At 36.8% G+C, this 17,391-nt stretch overlaps 1 long non-coding RNA gene across 1 annotated transcript in view; it reads right to left on the bottom strand.

Annotated features, from left to right (window-relative positions):
- The window catches only part of LOC141571812 (uncharacterized), a 578,309-nt gene extending 561,183 nt beyond the window's left edge, over window positions 1-17,126 (bottom strand). The window contains exon 1 of the long non-coding RNA XR_012496871.1: window positions 17,100-17,126. This is a non-coding gene — a long non-coding RNA (uncharacterized LOC141571812). The remainder of the gene's footprint in view (window positions 1-17,099) is intronic.
- Window positions 17,127-17,391: the final 265 nt, after the last annotated feature.

The following is a 17,391-nucleotide window of genomic DNA, read 5'->3' as shown; positions in this document are numbered from 1 at the left end:
TTAGGGTTTTCTTCCTCCCTTCAATCTGTTTCTATTATATTGCTTGTATACTAATTGTATAGTTTTAAAACCCTGGGGAGCCTAACCAACACATAAAATGAAGCTGTACTATGCATGTGTGTGTATGTGTACACACACGTATACATTATACACATATGTACAGTGGGCTGATTTCAACTTAAAGGCTATCAGTATGATGTTGGCTATCACGTCTCTAAGAAAATTTTCGGCAGAAGAAGATATGTGAAAAAAGCATCTTATGCCCAAATTCTAATGAGGTAGCCAGTGCTAGACTAAGTGCATGCAAGCATTAAGTGCATGCAAGTAAAAAATATTTTTAAATGAATGCTATGTTTCTATAACATACGTGTGTGTGAATGGAGAGCCCTGAAGTAATTGTCATTAGAAAAATAAAAATAGACACCTTTATTTCTCACTCTTTACTACCTTCAATATGACATAAAAACCTCCACGTACCACCACCCCTGCAACAATATTTTTAATATTTAGGGCCTCTAAAGTCTGGATGTGGCCCTGGGGAGAGACCCTTTTGCACCCTTTTTCAGCGTGATGGAAGTACCCAACTGAGAGACTCCAGGGGCGGGGGGGAGATTTTTAGGGACAAGAATAGGAATAATAACTCTAATCCCCATCACACCTCCATACTCAAGGTATTTTTTCCAAGCTTTTTCATAGTTCTGGGGCTCATTTTATCAAGAATGGTGTTACTACCTTTAAAAAGCTCTATTAAGTAAAAACCAGGAAAAACATTTGGGTTTTATATGCTTTTAAGAGGAACTTGTAAAATTTCCCCAAGGCAGAGAAAAAAATACTTAATATTGTTTATATTATATTAGCTTTTCTATAGAATTTTACATCTCTATACATAGAAAAAATAATTTTTAAGCCATGTTCTAACATGGAACACATTTGTGTTCACAAATGCACAAAACTATTTAAGTAAGTCCTTAAAATAAAAATTTCATATATTTAAATTTTACCCAAAATTTCCATTTAAAAAATATTCATTATGCCCCATCTCTCAAGTTGACTGTCATTCTACACTTCTGATCCTAAAATCTTGTCACATTGAACTACAAAGCTAAAAATCAAAGAACACTGAACATTTGTAGTACCAGAACCTTAATTTCGGAGTGTGATTTTCAACAGCCTTATACTGTCCCTGAGTACAGGAAAAGTATTCTTAGTCACTGTCTATCAGAAGAAAGTAGACGAAATTCATCTAAGAGCCAACACATGTATATAACTCTAGAGATCGTCTCTCTTTGAACATAAATCTGAGTGAGAATGGGGAAAAAAACATCTAAATACTCATATCTGAATCATATCCGTAGTTATCCTAGAAAGGTTAATTTACTAATTTTTAAATTAAAAGATGAATGCCATAAAGTTTTGTCTTGGGTAAAGTTCAAAATTATTTCATTAAGTAGCTTCAATAGGTTGGTGCTTTGGATAAATTAAGGTGAAGCAGATATCCCTTTTGTAGCATGTCATCTGCCGTGTCTTCCTCCATTGGGTAATTGTTGGTTTTCTCCTAGAGGAGCAAAGCTCTCAGTTTTCCTCAGTATGATAACTACAGCCACACTGTCCTGAGGATAATTGTGGAAACACTCGAGGCAGAAAACAACAGCACATGATGTTCACTCACCCACTGGGATAGTGCTGTGACATGGGGCATTGCTCGGATTTACTTCCACAAACCTTCAGAGCTTTATGTGATTTCAATCGGCTTTAATCTCTCGCCACAATTAGTGCTCTCCACAGACTCGGCATATTATCTAACTGGTATGTCTCTAGCCTTGACAAATCTCACTGCCCTTTTACTAATTTGACAAAAGTCCTTCTTGTCTCCAGAGATAGTGATTCCCACCCCTAATATATATTCCGGGAACTTTAAAACACATGTAAAATACCCATTTAAAGCTTACAATACGTAGGATGTTAAGTCCTTTGTTCTCAGAATCCCTCACTCTCAGCAGTTCTTGAATCTTCTCAATGTTAAGGGATCTGTACATGGGAAGGGTGGAGAGTCCAAAGGTAATTTTCTTCTATTTTATATTCTAGTTTTCACACTAGCTAAAAACACCACAATTATTTCTTGAAAAACTATCTGTTCATTTCTACATAAGACCTTGCAGACATTTTCAGGTTGTTTCCTATCTTTCTATGGCTATTGCCTTTTCCCAAAACCATTTCTTATATAAGACTAATGAATTTAAACTCAGAATACTACAGAAAAGTAGCACATAGAACCAGTTGCCTAACCACTTAATTTTTCACAGCTGCCAGCAGAGAAAGGAAGAGGAAATATGGAAACGTAATATATAAATAACATAATTGACTAGATTTTCTTATCAGCAGCTATAAGAGTCTAAAATGGGAGATGATTAGAGTATTTGCTAGGATATAGTCTAGACTTATCAGTGGATTATTATAAGCATACATGAACAGGACAGCATTAAATTCTATGTTTTCACTACTCCCTGCCTTTATTTATGCTTTTCTTCCTGCCTTGAATGCTCTTCCTTCCTTACTCCGAAAATTCTACTAAGCCTTCAAGACTATTTCAAATGCCACTCATCAGTGAAGACATACCCCTGATAACAAGGCCAAATAAACTATTCCCTCAGTGTTCCAAAAGCAATTTTTATACATTTTATTATCATTTATAATCCAATCTCCCATTTACACACCTTCCCGCCACCATCACCAGGGTTATAAAACACACGGTGTTACATGGAGTAGGTACACATTTATAGCAAATTGAATTATCAATACGCCTATAAGACCTCTTACACAGGAAAAAAAATCAAAGGTCAAATGGCAGAGCAACACTCAATATATTGTTTTAACAGAGTATTATGTAACCATTAAAAATTTACTTACCAAAAGTTAAGAAACTGTCCCCATATAATGTTAGGTGAAAAAATAGAAAAATTAATTCTACAGAATTCTGATTTCAGCTATGTATAAAATATATTTTTGAAAAAATATTAAAATGAAATACAACAAAATAGTAACCATATCCTTCAAGATCATAAAGTGATCAAATACATTTAACTCCTTTTCTTTAAAATTGAAATGATTTAAAATAAACATACTTCTTCCCTATTTCAATCCTGAAGGAGGGAGGGGAATACAACCACATGTCAGAAATTTCTGTAAAACATACCACAAATAAGACCAGAATGAGAAAAAGGCAAATTCTAAATTGTAAGTGAGGAAAATTCCTAACTTGGAATTAAGTGGCTGGTACTGCTATCCCAAGCAAAACCTCCCTGGACAGTTCCAAAAGCTGGGTTCAGCAGTGGTAAGTGAGAGCAGACTGTGAAGTCACAAGTAGGAGCAAGTTCTGCAACAGTAGCTCCAAGCAGAGGTGCCTATTGTAGCAGCACAGCACACAGACAGGTAGCCCTTGATACTCACACCCAGCCTATCCTCAGAAGAGACAAGAGTGAAGTTTCTAGAGCACAAAATTTAAGGAGGCACCCATTCTCAGGGTCCTGCAAGCCCACTAGACTAGTCACTTGCCTCACACTGGTCTGTGAGTGTCTAATTAGTCGGACTGCCTTAAAGAAATAAAACCAAACATTCTGAAAAGATGCCCATCAGCATGGGGAGTGGGATGGTTGCCAAAGGATGCTGCCTACTCTTTCTCTACACCTTGCAAAACAGACTTCTAATCTAGGCAAATAAAATCAAAGGAATTCTAATATTTTCCTTCTCACTTATAAGAAATTATATAACTTCCAATATTACACAATTATACACTTCCCCTACCCCAAACACAACCATCAGTAACAGGATAAACAACAGTAAATGACCAATCTAAAGGAATTAGAACAAATAACACTTTTATGAAGCATATTTGCAGCAAAAATCAAGACATTATTAAATCTTAACTTAGTGTTCTCATGCAGTGTTCTCACACTGCATCTATAAAGAAGAAAATAATAAGAGACAGATGTTAAAACACTCTATAAATTTATAATAATTAAAAACTATGATACTAGCACCAGAATAAACAGATTTGGAAGTGAACACAATAAAAGTTCCAGAAATAATCCCAAATATATTGGGAAATGATTGATTTGAACTACATTGATGTCAAGAATTTGTGCACAACTTTAAAACCTCACTGTAAACAAAATTAATGAAATGCAAACAAAACTAAACAGCAAAGAGAAAGTGGGAAAACAAATTTTCAGCATGAGAAAGGAAATATTTTCACAACATAAAGGGCTCCTAAAAAATAAAAGGCAAACATTCCAATAAAAAAATATATAATTCAACTCAACAAATATATATTGAGCACTGTATTCACTTGCTAGGGCTGCCATAACAAAGTACTAGTCTGGGTGGCTCGAACAACAAAAATTTATTTTCTCACAATTCTGGAGTCTGGAAGTCCAAAATCAAGGTGTCAGCAGAGTTTTTGTTTTTGTTTTTTTCCCCTGAAGCCTCTCTCCTTGACTTATAAAGGGATGTCTCCTCCCTGAGTCTTCACATAGACTTCACTCTGTGTGTGTCTGTGTCCAAATTTCCTCTTACTATAAGGACACCAGTCCTATTGGATTAGGGCCTACCCCTTAGGTATCTTAACTTAATTACTTCTTTAAAGGCCCTCTCTCCAAATACAGTCACATGGTGAGGTACAGGGATTTCAGCATATGATTTTAGGGGTGGGGAGAGGAACGGCAACCTGCACAAGCACCTACTATTTTCCAGTCATTATTCGAAGTACATCAGTGTATAGAACAAACAACAATCCTTGCCTCATGGAACTGACATTCTATAGAGATGTCCACGAGAGATGGACAATGGAGTAATTTAAGAAAGATCAGGAAGGCATGGTGGCAAGTTGCAGTTTTAAAATAGGATGGTCAATGTAGTAGACAACATTGAGTAGATGACATTTTAACAAAGATGGGCAAAAGAAGGGAATAGTAGATCACACACACTCAACAGAATTAGAAATGTTCATTAAATATAGGAAAAACTGTTCAACTGCAACAAAGCATCATTTACCATCCAGTGACCTGACCAAAAAAAAGTTAAAAATAATATCAAATGTTGGCCATGGTGAAGAATAAAGGGTTAATGGGAGTGTAAACTGTTACAATCACAAAGGGTTTGAGAAATTAAAGGAGAAAACATATGGAGAAAAGGTCCTTACATAATATCATAATCAAAGCTGAAATTCAGATGGATCAAAGATCTAAATGTGAAGGGCAAAAATAAAAATGTAGAACATAAAAATTGTAATAAGAGAAAAGTTAATAACTATCTACATGAAGTAATTATAAAAATTTGTTTAAAAGGTGAAGGAATTAGAAAGTGCAAATTAGTAGTCATAATATAGCCATAGGGATATGAAATGCAGTATAGGAAATATAATCAATGTCACAAAGATTATGTAGGGAGTCAGATGGGCAATGGACTTATCAGGGGGATCACGTCATAGACTGTGTAGATGCCTGACCAATAGGCTATACACCTGAAGCTAAAGTAGAATAATATTGAATGTCAACTATAATATATAGTATATATATGTGTGTGTGTGTGTGTGTGTGTGTGTCTGTCTGTGGATAGATCTATATGTGAATATATATATATATATATATATATATATACATATATATATATCCACAGAATGTGGAGTACAGCATAAGGAAGATAGTTAATGGTATTATAACAGCTATATACAATGTTAGAGGGGTAGTAGATGGGGGGGGTATCACTTTGTGAGTGGTGTAAATTTCTTAACTATTACATTGCCTTGTGCACCTGAAACTAATAAAAAAATTTTATTAAATAATATTCAAAAAGCACAAGCCATATATTTAAGAAAAAATGACGGATTAGACTCGATTCAGCAGAGTACACCACAAGCAACGTTAACTGAAGATTGTAATATCTAAAACCAATCATGGATCAATATCTGGGAAGTATTGGAACTACTTACACACAAGAGGGGAAGAGAGGAAAGCTTACAAATAGGCCAAGAATAATAAAGAAAAGAATGACAGACTGGCTATCAAATAAATGAAGAGATGCTTAAACACACTAGTAACCAGAAAAATGTAAATTTCAACAATAAAATACCAATTTGTACAATTAGTTTTACAAACATAATTGAGAGACAAATATCAAGTGTTGGCAAAACTATTAGAAGAAGTGCATGGTTGATAGATGTTACCCCAAAACAATCTAGCCATATTTATTTGCCCAATGACCCAACAATAGCATGTCTGACTACATATCACAGACGTTCCATGAAGGGACAAATACCACATTTTGCCGTGTATACTGCGTACCTTTTTGCCCAAATTTGTGAGGGAAAAATAAGGATGCACATTACCCATGGGTAGTACTAATTCCATTTCCCTGAAAGTTTGGGCCCAAAATGTGGGTGCGCATTATACACAGGAGCGTGTTATACACAGCAAAATACGGTACATGGTTGCTCACTGCTGTGTACTGTAGATAGTAGAAGAATGAAGGTTGGGTGTCCAATAGCAGGAAAATGGGAGCGTAAAATACACTGGATGTATAAAATACTATCCAGTAGTTAGAACTAGATGTTCTACAATTAACTACAACAAACTAGACATCGTACAGCAACATGGATAGATCCCAAATGCACTGTCATGGATTGAAAAAAAGAAATATCTACAGTATAATATTATTTATGTAAATTAAAAACACACATACCCACAGTGTCACTAAAAACACACAAGGATATACATGTATTTGAGACCACATTTCAAACATATTAGGTAGGTACCTATCAGGAGAAAGAAATGGAAATAGCAATAATGGAGAAAAGAAGAAAAAGAAACAAATGAACTCAAACAAGAGAAGGTAAGGTACTGATTGATAATAATAACATGCTATGAACTAACTGAGAAGTAATATAAATTCAATTATTTCTACCTTATGGCCACAAAAGAGAGGGAAAATGAAAACTATCCCCATATAAATTTCTGAAATTAATCTCAATTAGAATTTCAATTTTTTTAAGATGAATCAAATTTTAAATTTAACCTGGAAACATCATTACGTAAGAAAAAGCATAAAAATCTTCCAAAACTGTAACATAAGATTTATATTGCCAGTCATTAAAGCAAAGAAATGAAAAAACCAAACCACCTAAGTCTACAATAATTAACAGAATATTGGTTGCAAAATAGAAGTATAGTCAGGGAAACAAAGTTCAAAAGTGAACCAAAGACTACATTAGATTTCAGGGTGTGAAGGAATTAACCTTGCTTCTGTCAAAGACAAGTCTTTTCATCTAAAAATAACATACAGGGGACCTCAGATTTCATCTAAATCCAGAGATGTTTAAATGGTCGTCATTAAAACAGTTTTATTTGATTTGCTGAAATATTTATCCCTTTACAATTTCAAATAGTCTAAAGAAAGAGTGACAGCCAGAAGCTGAGACTATCAGTTTTGGCTGTTGAAAACTTGTCTTAGACACTTTTCTGTTAGATAGCCTCCCCACCCATTTCCCAGGACTCTAAGTACCTTCTAAAGGGGGTTTTCATTTAATTGTACTAATAAAGCTCCCTCCACCATCAAAACTATACCAGGGATGGGTGGATGCCTGATCACTGTGCTGTACACCTGAAGCTGAATAATAATGAATGTCAACTATAATTTTGTATATATGTATAAAGTACAGCATAAGGAATAGAGACAGTGGAAATGTAACAGCTGTATGTGATGTCAGAGGGGTAATAGATTGTGGGAGGGAGCTTATCACTTTGTGAGGGGTATAAATGATAAATGTCTAACTATTACATTGTTTTGTACATTTGAAACTAAAAAAAAAACCTATACCAAACTAAAAAGTTTCTGCACAGCAAAAGAAACCTTCAACAAAACAAAGAGACAACCAACTAAATGGGAGAAGATATTTGCAAACAACACCTCCCATAAGGGGCTAATATCCAAAATATATAAAGAACTCATACAACTCAACAACAAAAAAACAAAAAATCCAATTAAAAAATGGACCAAAAATCTGAACAGACACTTCTCCCAAGAAGACATACAAATGGGCAACAGATATATGAAAAAATGCTCAACTTCACTAGCTATTAGGGAAATGTAAATCAAAACCACAATGAGTTATGACCTCACACCTGTTAGAATGGCCATCATCAACAAGACAAATAAGAACAAGTGTTGGAGAGGCTGTGGAGAAAAAGGAACCCTCATACACTGCTGGTGGGAATGTAAATTGGTACAGCCATTATGGAAAACAGTATGGAGTTTCCTCAAAAAAATAATAATAGAGTTACCATGCAATCCAGCAATCCCTCTTCTGTGTATCTACCCAAAAAATCTGAAAACATTTATCCATAAAGAGATATGCCCCCTATGTTCACTGCAGCATTATTCACAGTGGCCAAGACATGGAAATAACCACAGTGTCTTTTAATAGATAATTGAATAAAGAAGATGCAATACGTATCTACTCAGTCATAAGAAAAGATGAAATATTGCCATTTGCAACAACATGGATGGATCTGGAGATTTTCATACTAAGCAAAGTAAGTCAGACAGGAAAAGTCGAGACCCATATGATTTCACTCATATGTGGGATATAAAACTGAAAGCAACAAACAAACAAAAACTCATAAACATGGACAACAATTTAGTGGTTACTAGAGGGTAAAGGGGAGGGATGTGTTTAAAAAAGGGTAAAGGGGGTCAAATATTATATGGCAATGGAAGGAGAATTTACTTTGGGTTGTGAATACACAATGCAATATATAGCTGCTGTATTATATAATTGTACACTTGAAACCTATATAATTTTACTAACTAATATCACCTCCAATAAATTTAATAAAAATCATTTTTAAAAAAAAGAAAAACACCTGTTCTCAATGTGACTACATTAAATGAAGTTAAAATGTCACAATATTCTTGGTATAGTATATAGAAATGAATCCAAAACCTTGAGAGATAGAAATGCTGGAGTTTATTCATTATCAATGATCTACTCATCCTCTTTGTCTCCCAAGGCCCAAGAGAGCCTAAATTCCACTTAATCAAAGAATTTAGAAATATATTGGTTGAGAGGGAATGCCAGCATCTTTGAAAAGTGTCATAGCATCTTTTCTCTGTGGAGCCAGGATGCAGGTGATGATGCTCACAAGTGCATAGGTACCATGATTCCAATTGGACTGATCATATCTCTGGATGGCATACGCTTAGGAGTTACATTTATCCATCCAGAGAAAAGATGACACAGTTATTGTCTGAGTGAGTCAGGATATTTTGAATAATAGTACCTTGGCATTGAGAGGACTGAGATAAGTGAGCAGCCTTCTAAGGGTCTGTAAGATTTGTATAACTAAAAAATCCTCTTGAGTCTGGTGAACATACCTGACATGGATCACCAAAATAGTACTTTACATAATACTTAACCCTGAGTTGGTTCACAGACCCTGAGCCCCTTAAAGAAAGAGGTGGTTAGCTATCTAAAGTACATTCCATAAATCCTAATTTTCTCTAAGGGGATGTAAGGCATTAGAGGTAGGGAAATACCTAGATTTTTGGAGGACTGCTGCCCATTAGCTTTGAGTTAATGTTACACCCAATGAATCCATAAAGCATTGTGATCAACTAGTCAAAGGTAAATGGAGTTCAGACTTGCAGCCGGCTCAGTGTGACAATGGACTCATCCTATGGTCATTTCCCCAGATCCTTAGTATGTAGTTGAAATAGACATACTAGGAAATAGAAAAAGCCTCACATTAACTTTTAAAAAGTAAGACTTTAATGGTAGGAAAGGCCAAAGTGGAAGCCTCTGGAGTGTCACTTCTCTACCCAAATACTTTATAGGAATACTAGACATCTCTGGAGAATTACAGAATTAGTGCCACCCCCAAATTCTTGAAAGTTGCTGAGGTTAGAATCCCTAACACATCCCCATTAAACTCCAAGATATGTCTTAGAGAAGGAAAGCCTAATCAAGTGATTATATCAATTGAAACTGTTGGTTCAGATGTGGCCTCTTAACTAAAGTAAATCAACCCAACTCCTAGCATCTGGCATGCAGCTGCTGTGGCAAATTCTTTTTCTACCATCCCATAGACAAAGAATACGCATAGTAGTTGGCTCTCACTTAACAGTGACAGCTGTAACTTTCACTATTTTGCCTCAGAGTAGGCCAAGTCTCAGGCTGTGTAAAACCATCTACATTGGCCTTGTTTCTTTATTCCACAAAGCGTGACACTAGTGCATTATACCAACAAAATCACATTGATGAAATCTAGAAAGTAGGAAGCATGAAGTAAACTAGATACCCTGGTAAGGCACATGTGTGGCAAAGAATCTGAGTAAAATTCATGGAAATACAAAGGCCTAAAAACTCAGTGAAGATTCTGGACACCAGTTATGTAAGACATGTTAGGATATTCCCTACAAAGCAAAAGGCAACTTTCCATGCCTTTTGTCTTCACTGCCAAGAAACAAATATAGTGGTTGGTGTCTTTTGTTTTTGATTCTGAGGCCACACACACGGTGTGCGGCATTGTCACCTCCTTCTTAACTCAACTGTAGCTTCATGTCAGTGACCAGTGACCAGCTGACTGAGGAAGATGAGACTGCTGCAGCATTACTACTCGACTCAACGAGCCTTGCAGAGAACAATGGGAATATCAAATCTCACCAGGGAGAAGTTTTAAATGCCCACAGGGATGATCAGAATCTTTGAAACAAGATGACTAGAGGATTGGACATGAAGACTATTGAAAAAGAGAAATGTGCACAGATCTCTCAAAATGAACAAAGAATGTGACAATATTTGTGTCCCATTTGATGATCACCAGGCTGCCACCTCTACATAATAATGTAGAAGAGATACTGTTCCTTGACCTTCCAGCTATTCTATACACTATTGCTGTTTGATTTTCCTAATAGCAATCACCATTATCCAAAATTATGTGGTTCATTTTTTGTTCACTTTTTAGTGTCTATCTTCCTCATAAGATGGTAAGAGTGGACCATTTTGTTTATAAGTATTCTCCAAAACCGAGGATGGTGCTGAAAAATAGTAGGTGCTTAATAAATTTTTGATAAATCTTAACACACTCTTCAATACTGGATTTATTAACAGTGTCTCATTCTACTTTAATTAATACATGTATACTGATGCTTTGCATGTGTTCAGAGTAAATATTTTTGAGGGGCATGTTGCACATAGCAATTAATTCTTCATTTAGGCTAATCCTACAAAGGTATGAGTTGACTTTATTGGTGACCAATTTGTACATAACTTTCAAAAGAAAAATAAGTTGTATGAAATATTATCATAATGACTATAAGGGAAACTAATTATTTACATTTTAAGACATGAAAACAGAAACGCCCTCTTTGGTTTGTCATTTTGCCTAACAGGCTATTTTAGTTTTGAACATTAAAAGGCGAGAATTTTTAAAATCCAATTAAGTTATCTAAAGTCTCTGGTATGACATGGCAGGAAATGAATGATTCTACATGTTTCTACAAAAATAAAACTGAAAGGTCGTACAAAAACCTTTACCAATTTACTAATTGCCCTCATTTTGGCACTGAAGACCCTGAGAAATAAGAATTACCGACCTCAAAAAAAACTCAAAATCTATGCAAGATCAAAAACCACTAAAGTTAAAGAGATCCAAGGTGGCAGAGTAGATAAACATTGTGCCTGCATCCTTCCAGGAACAAATTAAAATACAATTATAGAACAATCAACTTGGAGAACCATCTGAAGTCTGAAGTCTGGCCGAACAGAAGTTGTATAACTAAGGATATAAAAAAGAAGCCACGTTGAGGTTGGTAGGAGGGGCGGAGACGCAGAACTGGCTAACTCCAAACCTCTGAGTGGCAATTAAGAGCTGGGAGGGATATCTCAGCTGCAGAGGCTCCCCGCAGACAAATGGGGGACCCCAGCTCCACATTGGCCTTTTCCAGCCCAGAGTACTGGTGATGAGAAGAGGAGCCCCCACAACATTTGGCCGTGAAAAACAGTGGGGATTCTGACCATCAGGGTGCCACGGCAAGCTGCGGGAAACCCAGATCTCCTCTTAAAGGTCCCGCACACAGACTCACTCTCAGGCATTCACCTTGGGCTCCAGCAGAGGGACAGTGACTCAGGGGGTGTCAGAGACATACAGGAGGCAGACTGTTTTGTGGCTTCAGGAGGAGGCTGGAGGACAGTCAGCATTTTCCCCATGAGGGGTCCTTCTCTCATGCAGCCAGCTCACTGACGCCATCTTCCCTATATTGAGCCCTCCCCCTACGCTTACAGCCAAGTATGAATTTGATTGGTCTGATGAGCTCCACAGCTCCACCCTGCTGACTCAAGGGACCCTACCCAACACAACTCACCCAACACCCAAGGCATTTTATCCAAAAGCAGCCAGCCCTACCCACATTGCACTCTTTCTTGGAAAACTATCAGAGTCCAACACAACCCAGGTGGGAGCCAACTGGCCACGGTGCTCTCAGACTTTTGCTGAGTAGCTTCAGGGTCAGCACTAGCACCAAACAAGAATTTACATTAACCTAGTGACCACAATTCTTCCCAAACTAGTGACTCCCTTACCCCGCCTCACCCAACTTGCATACAACCTGAGGCTTTATCAGGGGCTGAACCTTAAGGGAGCCAGCAGGTGGCAGCAGCCTTGGAGTTTCCTGGCATTTTGCAGAGTTACCCCAGGCCTGGTACTCCTGGCAAATGTCCAGTTCGCAGAGTGACTTCTCCTATGCACCTTCAGGGTTAGCAAAGGCAGCAAAAAACTGCAGATCTCTTCATAGCTCTTACCAGGTAGTCCCTGGTAAGTCACAGGCATGTGGTGACCTACACCTACACCACAGCCCCTCACAAGAGGCCCCAGACCACAACACAGCACTGCCTAATTAGCCCCACAAGCGGCACACACAAAGGGTGGTCTCAACAGGAACCAGAGCCCACTGGGGCAAATCCCACTCATTGGGATAAGCCCCACCATATAGCACCCTGTAAGTTGTAGATGTGGCAAAACCCAACAGCCAATCAACCAGAGGGTCAATCCCACCCACTAATGTGCCAATAGCAACCAAGGCTCAACTGTAACAGGAGGTCACATACAACCCACACAAGGGATACTCTTGGAGCACCTGGTGCAGGTAACCAAGACAACTGTGCTACTGAGCCCCACAGGACACCTACTACACAAGGCCACCTGGCCAAGACTAGGGGATGGAGCCGATCTACCTAATACATAGAGACAAACAGAGAGGCAGCCAAAATAAGGAAACAAAGAAGTACATCCCAAATGAAAGAACAGGAAAAACTCCAGAAAAAGAACTAAACAAAATGGAGGCAAGCAACCTACATAGAGTTCAAAACAATGGTTATAAAGATATTCAAGGAACTTAATGAGAACTTTAACAAAAAGCTAGCAAGTACAAAAAGGGACATAGAAACCATAAAAACAGAACCAGTTAGAAGTGAGGAATACAACAACTGAAATGAAGAATGCACTATAAAAAAATCATCAGAAGACAGATGAAGCAAAGGATCAAATGAGTGATTAGGAGGACAAGGTAGCAGAAAACACCAATCAGAAGAGCAAAAAGAAAAAAGAATCCAAAAAAATGAGGAGAATTTAAGAGATCTCTCAACATCAAGCATAACATTCCCATCATAGAGGTACCGGAAGGAAAAGAGAGAAAGTAAGGAATTGAGAACCTAATTGAAGAAATAATGACTGAAAACTTTGCTAATCTGGTGAAGGAAATAAACATACAAGTCCAGGAAGCACAGAGAGTACCAAACAAGAGGAACCCAATCAGGCCCACACGAAGACACATTATAATTATAATGGCAAAGGTTAAAGACAAAAAGAGAATCCTAAAAGCAGCAAGAGAAAAGCAACTAGTAACTTATAAAGGAGCTCCCATAAGATTGTCATCTGATTTATCAACAGAAACTTTGCACCAAAAGGGATTGGCACAAAATATTCAAAGTGATGAAAAGAAAGAACCTGCAACCAAGATTACTCTACCCAGCAAAGTTATCATTTATCAGATAAAGAGCTTCCCAGATAAGAAAAAGCTAATGGAGCTCATCATCACCAAACCAGTATTACAAGGAATGTTAGAAGGACTTCTTTAAGATGGAAGAAAAAAGATTAAAAAGGTCAGATTATGAATAATAAAATGGCAATAGCTATATATCTATCAACAATTACATTAAATGTAAATGGATTAAATGCTCCATTCAAAAGACATAGAAGGGTGGAACAGATAAGAAAACAAGACTCTTACATATGCTGCCTACAAGAGACTCACTTCATATTGAAAGACACACACAGATGGAGTGTAGAGGGATGGAAAAAGATATTTCATGAAAATGGAAATAAACAACAACAACAACAACAACAAAGAGAATCTGAAGTAACAGATTATATCAGACAAAATAGACTTTAAAACAAAAGCTATCAGAAGAGACAAAGAAGGACCCAGTAATCCCACTTCACGGTATTTATCTGAAGAAACCCAAACACTACTTTGAGGGGACGTGTGCATTCATATGTTCACTGCAGCATTGTTTACAATGGTCAAGATGTGGAGGCAGCCTCGGTGTCTGTCGATGGAAGAATGGATAAAGAGGAGGTAGTACATGTGCACAATGGAATATTGTTCAGCGAGGGAAGGAAATGGGTTCTTGCCAGCTGCAGTGGCATGGATGGACCTGGAGAGTATCGTGCTGAGTGGAGAGTCAAACAGAGAAAGACAGATGCAATGAGATTTCACTTATATGTGGAATATAAAGAACAAAACAAACATATAAAACAGAAACAAACTCATAAATACAGAGAATATTTTGATGATTGCCAGATGGGAAGGGCATTGGGAATGAGTGAAAAAGGGGAAGAGATTAAGAAGTACAAATTGGTTGTTACACAGCAATCATGGGATGTAGGGTATAGCATAAGTAATATACTCAATAATATTGTAATAACTATGTGTGGTGTCAGAGTACTAGATTTATTGGGGTGATAGATGGGAGGAGGTTGGAGCAGGGTGTAAAAGATGAAGAGAGTAAGAAATACAAACTGATAGTTACATAATAGTCATCAGGATGTAAAGTAAAGCATAGGGAATATCATCAATAATATGGTAATAACTATGTATAGTGCCAGGTGGGTACTAGACTAGTCAGAGGGATCATTTCTTAAATAGACGAACATCTAACCACTATGCTGTACACCTGAAATTAATATAAAATAATACTGAATGCCAACTGTAGCTGAAAAATCTTTAAAAGGGGGAAAAGGTGAAGCAGAATAAGAGGCTCAAATCTCCAGGCATAAAACAAATAAGTCATGGGGATGTAATGCACAGCATAGGGAATATAGTCAATAATATTGTGACAGCATGGTACAGAGTCAGATGGTTGCTGGACTTACCATGGTGATCACTTCTTTACCTATTCAACATATATATATATTGAATAACTATGGTGTACCCCTGAAAACAATCAATACAATTTTGTATGCTAGCTACATTTTAATAAAAATCTTAAAATAATAAAATAAATTGAGGGGAAAAATCAATAAAGTTAAATACAATGGAAGTGATAAGTGATATAATAATAGTCCAAAGAAAACCATGAGAACACAAAAGAGGGTGTTATGTCACTTTGGTTCAGAAGAATTAAAGAAGTCTTCAAAAGTTCCACCTAAGCTGACCCAGAGTCCAGAATACAGGTAGGTTCATGTTTTGGGGGCCCGACCACACTAGAGTTTGGATTTTACCCTGTACTGAAGGCGGTCTTTGACAGACATGGGCAGGTCGTCTTTGTTTTAGGCACGTCCGTCTGACAGAATTATAGAAGACCAGTGGGACAGAAAAGAGGAAAAAGCAGAGACCAGTTAAAGCGTGACTGCCATTTGCAGGGAGCGAAAGAAACTAATGTAGAGTTCACCACCCTCTCTATGAGGTTACACTGAAACCAAAGGCAAATTTTCCCTCTAATGTTCAGGTCAAATAGTATAGGCCATGAAATATTTTTCTTCTAGCATTGCCACAAAAAGACTTCATTTATTTATTTTTAATTGAATTTTTGTTTTATTTTTGTTTGAAAGCAAAGTAAATGAAACCTAGTGAAGAAAATTTTTTTTTCTTTCTGGTATAAGGAAATCATATTCACTTAGACCTTCACAGAAAACATTTATTGCTTTAGGTATCTCATGTAACACAAATTTCATGGCACTATGGAAAAAAATGATACCAAAAGTAAAATGGATAAAGAGATTTAAAAAAAAACCCAACTTCTCCATTCATTTAGGAAAGAACAAGCAGAATCCAACTTGCCTGGCCAGTTAGAAAATCCCTCAGAACATCCTACTGCAGAAATCTCTGGAAGCCTCCTACGTCATGACCTCATTGCCTATACTCCGCTGTACCAGGATAGCACACTTTACACCTATTTTATCATGAATTATTTTCCCTTTAAGCACTTCCCTGACTGGCCCTTTCCCCGCTAATACAAATCCCTTAACTCCTAAAGTCTTATCACTGCACCTTACCCACACATTTTGACTTTCTTTAACAGTCTTTGCTCTTTGAACCTAACTTCACCACAGAATTAGCCAAGTACACTGATATTTGAATGATCTTTGAATGAATCTGTTCAATGATTCCTTTTTACTACCACTTGCTAACCACACCAAACATTCCTGAATATAGGCAAGAACATCTCTAAAGAGTAAAATTTGTTAGAATATACAAAACAGGAGGGGAAAAAATCAAAGCATTTCGTTGAAGCACTTTTTTTTTTTTTATGATTACTTCTCAGATAGTCAGCCTATCATAAAAAGTCAGTACTGGGTCTCCATCTGGTGGCCAAAATTGCTACTTTTAAATTCCAAAAGACCTCATTATTTTTCAGTCAATCTTCCTGAGAGTGAAATTACAAAAGATAAAAGGCATAATGAATTATCATAAATGAATGCACAAATTCATTTAATTAATAATTTAGGAGAGTATAAGTTTGATAATGCACAAATTAAAGCCATACTTACAAAATAAAGTCCAGCATTCTTTAGAGCTGCAAATCTCCTGCAAGACAGAAAAATCAGATATGTTCTGAATAGAACACAAAGAGAAATTCTGTCACAGGCAAGTCAGAAACCGCATTTTCAATGGTATTGTAATAGCTGTGTATTATGTCAAAGGGGTAGTAAGTAGCCTTGTTGGGGTTATCACCTCGTGAGATGCATAAATGTCTAATCACTATCTTGTCTTGTGCACCAGGAACTAATAATAAAAATATGGCATTTATTTATGTCTTATTCAGCAAATACTTATCGGGCG

Source organism: Rhinolophus sinicus, linkage group LG05, assembly GCF_036562045.2.
Source record: "Rhinolophus sinicus isolate RSC01 linkage group LG05, ASM3656204v1, whole genome shotgun sequence".
NCBI lineage: Eukaryota > Metazoa > Chordata > Mammalia > Chiroptera > Rhinolophidae > Rhinolophus > Rhinolophus sinicus.
This window is presented reverse-complemented; position numbering and strand designations above follow the sequence as displayed.